Source organism: Ovis aries, chromosome 15 (genome assembly GCF_016772045.2).
Source record: "Ovis aries strain OAR_USU_Benz2616 breed Rambouillet chromosome 15, ARS-UI_Ramb_v3.0, whole genome shotgun sequence".
Classification (NCBI taxonomy): Eukaryota; Metazoa; Chordata; class Mammalia; order Artiodactyla; family Bovidae; genus Ovis; species Ovis aries.
This window is the reverse complement of record NC_056068.1, coordinates 64,130,000-64,145,880: the sequence shown is the minus strand read 5'-3', so window position 1 is coordinate 64,145,880 and position 15,881 is coordinate 64,130,000. Positions and strand designations below refer to the sequence as shown.

Genomic DNA, 15,881 nt, shown 5'->3' with positions numbered 1-15,881 from the left:
TGAGAGAGCTTTCACTGTTAATGACTAACAGCTCACCTAAATCTGGCTATTTCTTCTCATCTTCACTAAACTACAAGCAGCAAATGCACCGTGCCTTGCATTTGACCACCACCAAGTGACACTCCAAGGGCAGCCAACAGATCAGCTAATGTGACCGCAAAGTGTTAAGCAATTCCATTTTGTTGTTGTTGTTGATTTGTTTTTTATTTGAACTGACCAGAAACTTTGGGGCCAGATATTGCCAGCTGGAGTTCATCTTCAGCTTCAGTTTCATAGCTCTTGTCCGTCTGTCTTTCTTCCCTGTCCTTTATTTGGGCATCATTTGCTCAACTAAATAAAGTACACACTGTCAACAGAAGTCCAGCCCAGAGATCTCTGGCCCTTGAATCCGTCCAACATCCCGTCTCTTTAGATGCCATTTATTTTACTAATGTCTTTCTCAGTATCTCAGTATCTAAATTAAACTTGATTTCGCTCTCCTCTAAAATACTTTTTTTTTCCTCTTTATCCAGTATTCCCACCTCAGTAAGTGCCACAATCATTGGAACTCTCTTTCTTTCTTCCCTTTATCTCCATCCCCTGTTGCTTCCATCTTTGGGCTATCAGCAAGTTCTCTTTGTCCTTTCTTCAAGACATCTCAAGGAACTGACTGCTTCTTTTCATCTCTATTTCCTTAATCTAGACCATGACTAACATCTTTTACTTGGACTACTGAAATGACTTCCTTAATTTTCTCTGCTTAAGCCCCTGCATGCATGGAATCTATTATTCATCATGGCATACAAAATTTTATCTGACCTGAATCTTGCCTATTTCTCAAACCTCATTTCATGCACTCTCCGCTTGCTTACTCTTGTCTGGCTGCACTGATCTTTCATTTCTTTGAATATCACATGCTCTTTTTGGCTCAGACTATTTTCTCTGCCCCTTTTCCTGGAAGCTCCTCCATCTGCTCCTCAAAAGCCTGGCTCTCTCTCACCTTTAAGATCTCTGCATAGTTGCCACCACCTCACTGATGGCAATGCCTTCACTAATGCCTTCCCCGACTACTTTATTTAAAAGTCATTCCCTAATTCCTTAGGCAAGTCATTGATTTTATAAGTCTAATCTCTTTTGTTTTGCTTCTGTTTCTAAAATCTTTTTTAGTTTATTTCTCTACTAGACTGAATGTACAAATGGACAATAGCCACACCATGCATAAAAATAGAACTTTGACTCACAGCCTACAGCAAACTGCCCAGTAAACCAGTCCCTTTATCTATAATAAACAACCCAGGAAGCCAGCCTGCTTTAGGTCAGACTTGCAGGAAGCCAGATTTCTATCTCCAATGACAATCTAGAGAGCTAAACAATATTTCTGTGACAATTGGCCCCAAATGCCAAGAGTTGATTAATAACTCTAATTGTAGGTTCCTTCCAATTTAGGACTATATCAAAGGAAGTCAAATATGCATCCCTAATCGATTATATAGGATGCCCTGCTTCTAGTTTGGATGCCTATAGCTTCCCTATGCTAACAGCCTCCAATTAGGCCATAATGAAGTCTTTCTTTCTTTCCACTGTAAAGCTTTCCCATTCCCCTATTAGCCTTTGAGTTTCTGCCAAAAAGCATCTGCCTACCTGCCTACCTGCCTGCTAAGCTGCTTCAGTCGTGTCCCAACTCTGTGCGACACTATGGACCGTAGCCCGCCAGGCTCCTCTGTCCATGGGATTCTCCAGGTAAGAATACTAGAGTGGGTTGCCCTGCCCTCCTCCAGAGGATCTTCCCGACCCAGGGACTGAATCTACATCTCTTGTATCTCCTGAATTGACAGGCAGGTTTTTACCACTGGCACCACCCGAGGTGAAGAGAAAGTCGCTCAATCGTGTCTGACTCTTTGAGACCCCAAGGACTGTACAGTTCCAGTACAGAGCTCTCCAGGCCAGAATTCTCCTCATTTAGTTGAACTGGAGTGGGTAAGCTTTCCCTTCCCCAGGGATCTTCCCAACCCAGGATTCGACCCCAGGTCTCCCACATTGCAAGTAGATTCTTTACCAGCTGAGCCACCACGAGGCCCAAAAGGTAGCTGACTCCCTTGCTATGGCAAGCTCAGAGTAAATAGCCTTTGCTTTTTTCATTTGATCTATAAAAAGAAATGGACTGTGCCTTGCTTACGATTGTATTATCAAGGTGACAGTGTCTACTCAATAAATACTTGGTGAATAAGTGAACAAATTAACAAATGGAAACCTAAAATCGTTAGTTGGATAGTCAATCTTTCCCCATTCTGGCTTCAAACTTATTCCTTGCCATATCCACTCTTACATCCTCCAAGCTTAATTTCTCAACCAAATCACATGCATTCTTCTCTATAACACATGGAAGTTTTTTCTTCTCCATGAAATCTTTTTTTTGATTACCCAAGCCTTTGCTTACTCTCCCTTCTCTGAATTAAAACAGCACAAACCAGCCCATTTGGTTTTTAATTTCTTTTAGTTCAGGAGATGTCTCTTCTTCTGAGATTGATGGTTGAATTTTCTGGTACCATTCATGATGTCTAGAACAAGCCATAATGCAAAAAATAATGCTAATAACAGTTTAATCTTGTAACAATGCTGAGGGTTAAGTACTGCTACTATCCTCATTTTACATATGAGGAAACTGAGGCACAGAGACTGTCTTGCCTAAACTAATAAATTAGTAAAAGGTAGAGCTGAGGTTTGAATTCAGTTCTGCCTAAATTATACTGAATATATGTCAGAGCTACATACTATATGAACTACTTTTCATATACTGTACACATACTAGGTACACATACATGAAGAAAGACTTCATGTATGGCCTGATTGGAGGCTGTCAACATAGGGAGGCTATAAGCATCCAAACTAGAGGTTGGACTGTGAAGAAAGCTGAGCACCAAAGAATTGATGCTTTTGAACTGTGGTGTTGGAGAAGACTCTTGAGAGTCCCTTGGACTGCAAGGAGGTCCAATCAGTCCATTCTAAAGGAGATCAGTCCTGGGTTTTCTTTGGAAGGACTGATGCTAAAGCTGAAACTCCAATACTTTGGCCACCTCATGTGAAGAGTTGACTCATGACACTGGGAAGGATTGGGGGCAGGAGGAAAAGGGAACGACAGAGGATGAGATGGCTGGATGGCATCACTGACTCGATGGACGTGAGTCTGAGTGAACTCTGGGAGATGGTGATGGACAGGGAGGCCTGGCGTGCTGCGATTCATGGAGTCACAGAGTCAGACATGACTGAGTGACTGAACTGAACTGAACTAGGTCCTCAATAAATGTTTCTGAAATTGATGAAATAACCAAATTAAAAAGCTCCATAAACAAAATAGAAAAGGGAGCAGAACTCTTTAGGATGTCCAAAAGGTTAAGAGCAGCAAAGGTCATGGTGACTGGGTGAGATGAAGCAGGGACCCCAAGTCCTGTTCTAACCCTAGCCTCCTGCTGTGATTCTAAGACAAGCTCTTTCTTCTTCAGGGTTTCTTCCCCCATCTCATACTACATCGGCACTTCCACTCTCTTGAAACTGTTTCCCAGGATGGAACCAAACAGTGACTGTAGGATATTTGGTGATAGCATTAACCATTCTTTCCTTCGTGGGTAAGTTAAGATCAATTCAACCATCCTTTCTGAGGAATGGTCCTGGATGCTAAGGAGAATGCTGTCAGCAAGCAGGCAAACTGCATGTGCCTTCTAGCAGTTTGTGATAAGGAAACATGGAATTCAATTCAATGAGTTCATAGACCTTCCCCCACCTGCTACATCAAAGTTGGAGTGAATTGCCATTTCATATGATACAGATTCTTGAGTAATTATGAATGTAAATCGAGTAGAAGAATTGGAAAGGTTGATCTTTTTGACTGGCTAGACACGAGGTGTTATAATACTACTATACCTGCAAAATCATCAGAAAAGATTTGAAAAATTTGCATTTCCCAGGTAGCTCAGTGGGTAAAAAACCCACCTGCAATGTAGGAGATGCAGGAGATGTGTGTTCGATCCCTGGGTCAGGAAGATCTTCCTGGAGGAAGGCATAGCAACTCACTCCAATATTCTTGCTTGGAGAATCCCATGGACAGAGGAGCCTGGCAGGCTATGGTCCACAAGGTCACAAAGAGTCGAACATGACTGAAGCCACTGAGCATGCATGCATTCAAAAGTAGTGCTGGATTAAGCAGATATAAATGTAGTCTTTGTTTAGGGATGTTTCTTTGAAGGAGTCTGGGTTACATCATACCTCTCCTGGAAGCACGGAAAATTATGATGTGTGATAAGTATAATCAATGGAATGCAAAGCACCTGGTACAAGAAAATTCCCCAGGGACAGCTAACTCTGGACAATGGTCCTCACTCTCTTAGCCTTAATGCGTCTTCAGAAAGCCTTGCTTTATATGATGCTTTGAAGAAATGGGTGGATGTGTCATCACTGAATCATTGAGAACTAATACCTCAGCATGATCTCAACTATGAAAATACAGGTAAATACATTGCATATACAGGTATTTGCATACACATACCAAATTAAGAAAAAAATCCCAGAATTCTAGCATACGTAATACATATATATTCTTTTCAGATTATTTTCCGTTGTAGGTTATTACAAGACATTAATGTAGCTCCCTGTTCTATACAGTAAATCCTTATTGTTTATCTTTTTTATATATAGTGGTATGTACCTATTAATTCCATACTGGATACATGTAATTTTAGTTTTCCTTCTTCAGACTGTTCTGTATTTTATGACTTTTCTAAAATGAGTACAAATTACTTTTAACACTAAAAAATGTGTTTAGTATATTTAAATGTTTTGCAACAGAAGGGGTAATTTCCTTTTAAGAGTAGCTCCTGAGAAATATTCTCTTATTCATAAGGTTTTTTAAATTGGTAGATTAAAAGCATATTCTATGAGACATCCAATATATTCATTTCATTTAACACCTGACCAACAGCTCCCAGTTTAAGACATATTGAAAAGCTGATAGTAGATATTTATTAAAAAGGAGTAGAATTTACCACTTATGATTAGAAATGTTGTCACAGAGTTTTGCAGTGCAGAACAGTCTCTCCTGGGTGTCTGTTGATTTTTCCTCTTTCTCTGTCTCTCTCTTTCTCTCCTACAGCCCTGCAGTTAGGGGTAAGGAGGAACCAGCAAGGACCTGAAACTCCTCTGCACACATTTCAGTAACAGTCCATGAGTGAGAGCTGATAAAGGAATGATTGCTTACACAAAAAGACCTTACCCAGAAATTGTTAGAAACTGTCAGACCTGGAGGGGGTGTCATGGGGAAGGACTTTTGATATTAAGCTGACCTGAAGTCCCAAAATTTTATCCCATTGTTATTACATAATAAAAGATGTGTTAGCAAAAAAGAATTTCAATCAAAAAAGAATTTTAATCCTGGTATAAGTTCAGGATTAGTTTAAGTGACAGTTACTAATGGTAAAAGGCAGTTAAGAGAAGCCCTAATTATAATTAAAATAGTCACGGAAATCTAGATTTTTAAAATAAACTTAGAAACCTTCCATCCCAAATGTTTTATTTCCAGAAGAATAAAGTCAAATACCCTTGGAACGCAAGGAGATCAAATTAGTCAATCAAAAAGGAAATCAGTCCTGAATATTCATTGGAAAGACTGATGCTGAAGCTGAACCTCCAAAACTTTGGTCACCTGATGTGAAGAACTGATTCATTGGAGAAGACCCTGATGCTGGGAAAGATTGAAGGCAGGAGGAGAAGGGGGTGACAGAGGATGAGCTGGTTGAATGGCATCACCAACTCGATGGACGTGAGTTTGAGCAAGCTCTGGGAGCTGGTGAGGGACAGGGAAGCCTGGTGTGCTGCAGTCCATGGCATCGCAAAGAGTTGGGCTCAACTAAGCAACCGAACTAAACTGACTGAAAGGTCAAAGAAAATGCAGACAAGTTATATTTTAGCTGAAGTCACACAGCTGATTTTTGCAGAGCTGGCTCTGTTACTGAGATTTTGAATATTCCAGTCTTTTAGACATTTAGCACTGCCTTCTATCCTAAAGTTAATATTTCTCATAAAAAGATTGGCATCACAGGTATAATCTTTCATTATTTTTCTGCTGACATTTATTTATAGCCAATAATTGCCGTTTTACTTTAAAAGACATATAGTCTGTGGGGGGAGAGTGATGGAAAGTTAATGGCTCTAATATGAATTTCACTTAATGCATTCAATTCCCTATGTTGTTTCGGTCATAACATCCCCATGGACCAAGGTACTCAATGTCATCTAGAAGCAGAACAATCAGTTTATCAAGTTTTGTTTCCACTGATTCATGAATTCAAATTCCACTTGAAATTCAAATTTACAAATTGTTAACCTCATCATCACAAACAGGTTTGTGCTTAGAGTTTGGGAAAAACAGTGACTGTTTTATTTGGCATGAGATTAAGAGAGTTGGGGAGAAGAGATTTGTTGTTTTCTTTGGCGGAATTTAAGAGTGTCCTTTTCCAGAGTTCAGTGGTAATGAATGGAATTATTTGCTATGCTTTAGAGCCTCATCTGAGGGAAATTCTAAGAGTTCTCAACTTTTACTTTTCTGAGCTTAATACTGATATAACTGTCCACTGGCCAAACTTAGGAAAGAAATGGAGCAACAGCAGCAGCAGCAGCAGCAGCAGCAGCAGCAGAGAGAGAGAGCGAGCGTGTGTATGTGTGTTACAGGGGTAGGGGTAGTGGTTTCAGTTTTATTGCTTTCTTCTTTCAGCCATGTACCTTTTCTTTGGCATTACCAGGTTTGGAAATTTTTCTTTTCTTTCTTTCTTTTTTTTTTTTTTTTGGTGGACTGGAAACAGAAAAAGTCATTTCCTCTTGGTTTGGCTCTGAAAACAGTCCTGGTAGAGGCTTGGAACAGTTCTTGGAATCCTGGGCTCTAAAATACCTATTTAACACCTTTGCCGTGCTCTTGTGGTTACTGATTAGGTTTAGAAGAGTGAAGCAGGTGAGGAAGAAGAAGCTGATGGGAAAAGCCTTGGCTACCTGACTAGTCTCACACCTCTTGGTCAAAGTGCCCATGTTCTCTGCCACCAAGTGGTATGCGGGGTTGCCAATGTTAAGAAAATGCTTTCACCTTTCTACTTGTTTGGACTCACGGGTATTCCTAGAACATCTTATGATGAGGCAAATAAAAATAGCCATCATTGCAACCCAGTATAGAAAAAAAAACAAAAACAAAAAACACTTCTTTCTTACCAGCCAATGAGGAGTTTATGTGCAATTTTTCTAGCTTTAGAGTACTTTCCATATTTTCCTTCCTAGCTACCGGGGCACAGAAGTCTAGTTCTGTCAGTAATATACAAAGTTAATCCACATGGGTGGGGGTTTCCAGGGAACTAAACCATACTTAGAAATCAAATCCAAGAATCATATTGATAATAGAAGTCTTGAGAGGGACCCAACAGTTGACTGACTCTAATGGGAAAAAAACAAACTAGGCTGCTAGAGATAAATTGGAAGAAAAGTTATGACCAACCTAGATAGCATATTCAAAAGCAGAGACATTACTTTGCCGACTAAGGTTCATCTAGTCAAGGCTATGGTTTTTTCTGTGGTCATATATGGATGTGAGAGTTGGACTGTGAAGAAGGCTGAGCGCCGAAGAATTGATGCTTTTGAACTGTGGTGTTGGAGAAGACTCTTGAGAGTCCCTTGGACTGCAAGGAGATCCAACCAGTCCATTCTGAAGGAGATCAGCCCTGGGATTTCTTTGGAAGGAATGATGCTGAAGCTGAAGCTCCAGTACTTTGGCCACCTCATGCGAAGAGTTGACTCACTGGAAAAGACTCTGATGCTGGGAGGGATTGGGGGCAGGAGGAGAAGGGTATGACAGAGGATGAGATGGCTGGATGGCATCACGGACTCGATGGATGTGAGTCTGAGTGAACTCCTGGAGTTGGTGATAGACAGGGAGGCCTGGCGTGCTGTGATTCATGGGGTCACAAAGAATCGGACACGACTGAGTGACTGAACTGAACTGAACTAAGCTCACATGATTTTTCAAGGCAAAGCAAGAGTTCATCTTCTTTCCATGCTTCTTGTTTCATGCTATAATCACAATGTTTAGATTTGGGGGAAATACTAATACCATTTCTGTAAAAACTCAGATATTTTGCTGACACTTCTGGGTTGACCAGAACCCTGTATTGCTCTCCCGACTTGTTTGTTTGTCAATAACCTGGAAGCACTGATGCAAATCAGGGCAACTCAAGTGAACCAGTTTAACCTGAAGACCTTAAAAAAAATATCATTCTGCAGAAGTAGAGACAGATCAAATGATTGAGCTTCCACCACAAGTTCTAACACGTCAGGCTTATCTGTGTTTTCCCTGGTTGAAATGTTCTATCACCGAAGACTGCTTTCTCTTGGTTGGAGAGCTAATCAAAGCCTGTTGAGCAGTGAGCAGTTAGGAAGAGCTCACGTGGTCAACATCTCGGGGGCTGGGTTATGCATACCCTGGAAAACTTTACCAGCAGGCATCTCAAGAGATTATGTGTGGATAACTGCTTTATGGGAAATTGTTAATCTCTTTCAGTTTCCTAATGTGCTGGTGCAAGCGTAGACAGGGAACAGATCTTTGATTGCAGTGTCCCCAGCAGTTGGCACAGCAGGCTTGCAGTAAACTTGTTGAAAGAATGAATAAGCCACTGATTTCACCACACTCTACACATATAGCAATCAGGCAAAGAACGATAGAGGTGAGGGGACAGACACTTTTAAAAAGAAAATAATCTCTTCTGATTCAGAATGAAGGGATGCTGAAAATGACTACTTACAGGATAAGTCCTTCCTTAGATTTCATTGATGATTCCTCTGAGTCTTGGTGTCTTCATCTGAAAAGTGGGATTGATACAGCACCTACGTCCTGGGGTTGCTGTAAGAGTTCATTAGGGGAATCTATGTAAACCACTCCGACTATCTTGGGTTTATAGTAAATACTGCTGCTGCTGCTGCTAAGTCGCTTCAGTCATGTCCGACTCTGTGCGACCCCATAGACGGCAGCCCACCAGGCTCCCCCGTCCCTGGGATTCTCCAGGCAAGAACACTGGAGTGGGTTGCCATTTCCTTCTCCAATACATGAAAGTGAAAAGTGAAAGTGAAGTCGCTCAGTCATGTCTGACTCTTAGTGACCCCATGGACTGCAGCTCACCAGGCTCCTCTGTCCATGGGATTTTCCAGGCAAGAGTACTGGAGTGGGGTGCCATTGCCTTCTCTGATAGTAAATACTAACTAAACATTGTTATATAAACTTTCTGTCTTAACAATCTTGTGTATAAACTAGGAATAGTTCTTACCTCATAGTTTTAATGTACAAAGTACTGAAAACAGAAGCCAATACCTGAGTGCCTTCTGCTGCTGCTGCTGCTAAGTCGCTTCAGTCGTGTCTGACTCTGTGCGACCCCATAAATGGCAGCCCACTAGGCTCCTCTGTCTCTGGGATTCTCCAGGCAAGGATACTGGAGTGGGTTGCCATTTCCTTCTATAAACATTATTTAAGGCACTTTCATTATTACTAATTCATTATAACAACCAGATGAATCATATGCTGTTATTATCTCCATTCTGCAGATTAGAAAATTGAAGTTCAGATGAGATAACCACCTGTTCAAACACAGCCAGAAAATAGTGGAGCCAGGATTGGATCCCAAGTAATTAATTCAGGAATATCAGTCATAGAGCTTTGCTGCTTCTCACAAACATGGGTAAAGCATTTAGCAGTGTCCAGCATGTATTATAGTACATGCTGATTTATTACATCTCAATAAATGTTGCTCAATAAATGCTGATGGATATAGCTGTTTTTTTGTAGTTAGCTGAATGACTTAATGTGCTTATTAACATTTTAGTTGTAAAATGTTACGGCTATGGCAGCATTGAACTTCCCAGGTGGCGCTACTGGTAAAAGAATCTGCCTGCTAATGCAGGAGACGGAAGAGACACGAGTTTGATCCCTTTTGATCCTTAGGTCAGGAAAATCCCCTGGAGGAGGAAATGGCACCTCACTCCAGTATTATTTCCAGGAGAATCCCACTGACGAAAAGTCTGGTGGGTTACAGTCCATGGGGTTGCAAGGGGTCAGGCATGACTAAGCATCTGAGACACAATGGTAGCATCAGAAAATACTATAGCTATTGTCTCTGGGGTTTCCCCTGTGGCTCAGTGGTAAAGAACCCACCTGCAATGCAGGAGACGCAAGGGATGTGGTTCAGTCCTTGGGTTGGGAAGATCTCCTGGAGGAGGGCATGACAACCCACTCAAGTATTCTTAGCTGGAAAATCCCATGGACAGAGGAGCTTCTTGGGCTACAATCCATAGAGTCACAAAGAGTTGGACACTACTGAAGTGACTGAGCATACATTGTCTCTAGTTCTGGAGAGAAAAGCACTAGTTTTGCAAAGCAAAACAAAAAAAACCCCTCACTCTTAAGGGGTTTATTATGATAGAATCACATTATGTGTGATTTAACCCATAAGAATTCAGCTATTCATACTGGCAAAAATATTAAAATACTGTGTGACATTGCAGAAGGAAATTTTGCATATAAAATATTTATTATGTACTGTAAGATGCTGAATGCATTATACATTTATATGTAAATATTAATTTACAGAATCATAAGTACAAAACCAAGTACATCGTGAAAGTGAAAGAAAGTGAAGTCTCTCAGTCATGCCTGACTCTTTGCAACCCCATGGACTGTAGCCTATGAGGCTCCTCTGTCCATGGGATTTTCCAGGCAAGAGTTCTGGAGTAGGTTGCCATTTCCTTCTCCAGGGGATCTTCCCGACCCAGGGATTGAACCCAGGTCTCCCGCATTATAGGCAGACGCTTTACCGTCTGAGGCACCAGGGAGATAGTACTTTGGGGGAACTGAAAAGTATTTTCAAGGGGAATTTTGAATACTTGTGACTTCCAACTTGCATATTACCTTTGGAAAATGACTTCTGTGCAGCGTGAGGATTCTCTTAATCCACACAAGCCTAGTATCAATCATGAGTAAAAGTGAATGGAGAGTGAGGAGACCAGCAGCAGCTCTTCCCAATGGTAGCAGTAGTTAGGTCGTTGATAACATTTAGTTCCCTCTGTGTGCCAGGACCTGTGTTAAGCACTGAATGTGGATAATCTCATTCAATGCTCACAAAGATCCTATAAGGTAGATACAAGCGAGATCATCCTTCTTTGACAGATGAGGTACAGAGGTAATGAAAGGTACCATTATGGAAAGCCTATTACACAGCATACCTTATCTCTAATTTTCATCATAACCTTGCAACGTAGGTAATTATCCTCCTTTTATAGGCAAGAAAATAGAGGCTCATGGGGTTAGGTAAATTGCCCAAGGTCACACAGCTGGTGAGTGACTGAGGGCAGATTGGAGCCCAAAGCTTGTGCGCATTGCACCACACAGCACTCCCTTGGGAGGAAGCAGCTGTCTTCGAGAAGATGCATCCTCATCTGCTATCACTTATCCGGGGAGCACAGCAAAGCACTGGCTTTACCAGCATCAATGATGATAACTTGATCTCCTTCAGGTTGTCTCTGCCTGTCTCTGCATTGGTGCCACATGGGATTCTAAGATTATCTTAAAAGTTTGTAGATTGCTTTGGCCTCTTTGAAAACAAGACACCATGTGAACTCCTCATTGACCATGGCTTTGACCCTAGTGCAAGACATTGTTTATTTGCCTGAAGTTCTGGAAGTTACTACACAATGAGGAGATGGTTTGTATTTCGATATTCTTCTAGATTAGCTTGCTTTCTGCTCAAAAAGCCCTGAGGCAGACAGAGAAAGAGCTTCCCAGGTAGATGAGCTGGTAAAGAATCAGCCAGAAATGCAGGAGAGCCTGGTTCAATTCCTAGAAATGGGAAGTTCCCCTGGCGAAGGGATAGGCTACCCGCTCCACTTTTCTTGGGCATCCCTCGTGGTTCAGAAGGTAAAGAATCCGCCTGCAATGTGGGAGACCTGGGTTCAATCTCTGGTTTGGGAAGATCCCCTGTAGAAGGAAATGACAACCCAATCCAATATCATTGCCTGGAGAATCCCCATGGGCAGAGGAGCCTGATGGTTCCTCTTTTCTTTTTCAATAGCAGTTTCTACCAACTGGTTAAAAAGGCCAGAATGTGTTTATAAAATCCTCCCCACCCTCCGCAATCCCTTTTGTCCTGTTCCTCAACAAAAGTCTTCTGTCTCTAGACCATGCATGTCCTTCCACTTAGTGTCATCCTCTGATTCAGGACGTCATCATGTCTTACCTGGAGGGTGACTAATTTTTCTTAATTTGCCTGAGACTTTTCAGGTTTTATTGCTGCAAGTTCCACCCCCATGGAATCCCTCTGCTACAGGCAAACCAGGATGGTTGATCTCTCCATTAACCCAGTCTTCTCTAGGAGTCTCCTAACAAGGCTCCCATGTCCCTTGTTTGCGGGTCTAATTCTTTTTCCACCCAGTAGCCAGCAGCAATCCCTTGACATCACGTGTTATTGTGTCATCCTCTCTACTTAAAGATCTACCTTCTGAAGATAATTCAAACTTCTTACCTTGACTTACAAAACACTGCCTGACTTGGTCCTTTGCCATTTCTCCAACCTCTTCCTCCTTCACTGTGATGTTGCTGTCATTTCCTCAATTATGCCAAACTCTTCTGCTCCCCAGCTCTTTCCTTTGCCTGGAGTGTCCTTTCTCCAACTCTCTGTGTCCACACTTTGTCATTATGTAGATGTGTGATGATTTGATTAATGTCCTCTGGGAATGAAAGATCCTTGACTCCCCAGTTCCTAACTTAATCCTCAGTGCCTAGTACCAAGGCTGACACCTAATAAAGTCACACAGAATATTCACAGAATGAATTAGTGAATGAAACAAAGAATATAAATTTGTTAATGGGCTGTGCTGCTGAGATTCCATGATCTGAAAGGCCAGGGTTGCCAGGACATGATAAGTTTGGAAACAGAGGCCAGAGCATGAAGAGGTTCATAGGTTGTACCAAGGAGTTGGGACATTGTCCCAAGTACAATGGAGGAACTTTGGAGGTGTTTAGAGCCAGGAAATGACATAATCCCATTCACATTTAGAAAAACTCAGGATAGGACAAGTAAGTAGGGGACCACTCAACAAAAAGCCCTTTAATCCTGGATCAGCTCAGTTCAGTTGCTCAGTCGTGTCCGACTCTTTGTGACCCTATGGACTGCAGCACACCAGCCTTCCCTGTTCATCACCAACTCCCGGAGCATACTCAAACTTGTGTTCATCGAATCGGCAATGCCATCCAATCATCTCATCCTCTGTTATCCCCTTCTCATCCTGCCTTCTGTCTTTCCAAGCATCAAGGTCTTTGCCAATGAGTCAGTTCTTTCACATCAGGTGGCCAAAGTATCGGAGTTTCAACTTCAGCATCAGTCCTTCCAAAGAATATTCAGGACTGATTTTCTTTAGGATGGACTGGTTGGATCTCCTTGAAGTCCATGGGACTCTCAAGAGTCTTCTCCAATACCACAGTTCAAAAGCATCAATTCTTCTGCTCTCAGCTTTCTTTATAGTCCAACTCTCACATCCATGCATGACTACTGGGAAAAAAACATAGCTTTGACTAGACAGACCTTTGTTGACAAAGTAATGTCTCTGCTTCTGAATATGCTGTCTAGGTTGGTCACAGCTTTTCTTCCAAGGAGCAAGCATCTTTTACTTTCATGGCTCAGTGCCCATCTGCAGTGATTTTGGAGCCCCCCCCCCAAAAAAAAAATAAAGTCTGTCACTGTTTCCATCATTTCCCCATCTATTTGCCATGAAGTGATGGGACTGGATGCCATGATCTTAGTTTTCTGAATGTTGAGCTTTAAGCCAACTTTTTCACTCTCCTCTTTCACTTTCATCAAGAGGCTTTTGAGTTCCTCTTCACTTTCTGCCATAAGGGTGGTGTCATCTGCATATCTGAGGTTATCGATATTTCTCCCAGCAGTCTTGATTCCAGCTTGGTAGATGCAGAGATTAGGGCATGTGTTTGCAAGGGGGCTTGTAGAGCCAACTGAATATTACTGTTTCCTTGCTCAATTTTCTGGAAACGAGGAGCAAATTATGCATCAAAGACTTCTATAGCTCTGGCCCATAACTAATTGTGTTTTTAAAATGTGTGTAATCACAAATCAGAGATTATGTAAAGGGCCTAATTGATGCAGAGATTGCCTTCCTATAGCAAGTTACTGGCGCCATATTTCTAAGGTTGACTTTCATATGTATGGCATTGGGCTCACACTACTGGCAGCAATGGCCTCTGTCCACTCTGAGGACCCTGTAGCCAGAGTTCATTGCACTGAAAGGGGGTCAAAGAACAGTCTCAGGGAATGGGCAAGTGTTTCCAATGACAGTAAATATGGAAGAGTTGGTGGACTGTCACAGAAATAGCACTGAATTAAAGACAAAGAAGCCTAGTTCATGACACCTGAGTTGGAATCAAATGGCGCAGAATTCTAAGAAATCAACTGAAATTGTTTAAAAGCTATGCAATCTTAAAGAGGTGATGAGTTTTCCCAAACTTGCTTTCCTTCTCTGTTAAAAGTATGTGGTCTATTCTGTGATCTCCTAGTCATAAGTTATTTTCCCCTCCTTTGAATGATGCTAAAGCTGAAACTCCAGTACTTGGGCCATCTCATGTGAAGAGTTGACTCATTGGAAAAGACTCTGATGCTGGGAGGGATTGGGGGCAGGAGGAAAAGGGGATGACAGAGGATGAGATGGCTGGATGGCATCACCAACTCGATGGACACGAGTTTGAGTGAACTCCGGGGACTGGTGATGGACAGGGAGGCCTGGCGTGCTGCAATTCATGAGGTCGCAAAGAGTCGGACATGACTGAGTGACTGAACTGAACTGAACTGAACTTGCTTTATTTTAAAATGTGTGTAGTAAGTTACCACTTTTTTTTTTTTTACATAATAACCAGGGTGCTCATGGCAGATCACCATCCTCCTTCTTTTCCATTTTCCATCTCCATCTGCTCATCAGCATTTCAGAACCGATATATCTCACAATGGACTTCCCCGATGGCTCAGCAGATAAAGAATCTGCCTGCAACGCAAGAGATGCAGGAAATACAGGTTCAACCCCTTTGTCGGGAAGATCCCCTGGAGGAGAAAATGGCAACCCACTGCAGTATTCCTGCCTGGAGAAGCCCATGGACAGAGGAGCCTGGCGGGCTACAATCCATGGGGTCGCATGGACACTACTGAGCATGCACATATCTCATACTGAACCTACCTACCACCCTCCCTCTGAAACCTGTTCCCCACTTCATTAAAGATCCTGCCACTGAACCATCATTTTCAACATTCACCTTTGAAAACTGCCCCACGCATCCAGGTAGTTGCCAAGATGCTTTGAATCCACCTCTACAATGTCTTTCATCCTCCTGGCTTCTCTCCACTGCCTTTATCTAAGCCCCTTATTTACTTTCAGTACTCCAATATGGAAAGTCTCAAACACATACAAAATAAACAGAATGAAAGTCTGTATAACTATCACTCAGTTTCCACGGTTACCAATATTATGCCATCTTCCATTCTCTGATCAATTATTATTATTATTTTATAATTATTTTCTAGATAAAGCAAAATTTACACAGCCCAAATCTTTGCTGTACAGATCTGTCAAATGGAGACATCCATTTAACGCAGGCTTCTATTATGATCCAGAATATTTTATCTTCCAGTTTCTTTGTCTCTACTCCATCTTCTCCCCTCTCCCAAAGTCACCACTGTTGTGATTTATCGTTCTTAGATTAGTTTGGCTGTTTTAGAAATGTAAATAAATGGAATTATACACTCTGTCTTCATTTGTGGCAGCTTTTCCCACTGAGGATA

General features: G+C 41.8%; 1 long non-coding RNA gene across 1 annotated transcript; it reads left to right on the top strand.

The window, feature by feature from the left end:
* The first annotated feature begins 1,817 nt into the window (after positions 1-1,817).
* Positions 1,818-6,070, top strand: LOC132657830 (uncharacterized). Its single transcript, XR_009596540.1, has 2 exons — positions 1,818-1,956; positions 3,480-6,070. It is a non-coding gene; the product is annotated as an uncharacterized LOC132657830 (long non-coding RNA).
* Positions 6,071-15,881: the final 9,811 nt, after the last annotated feature.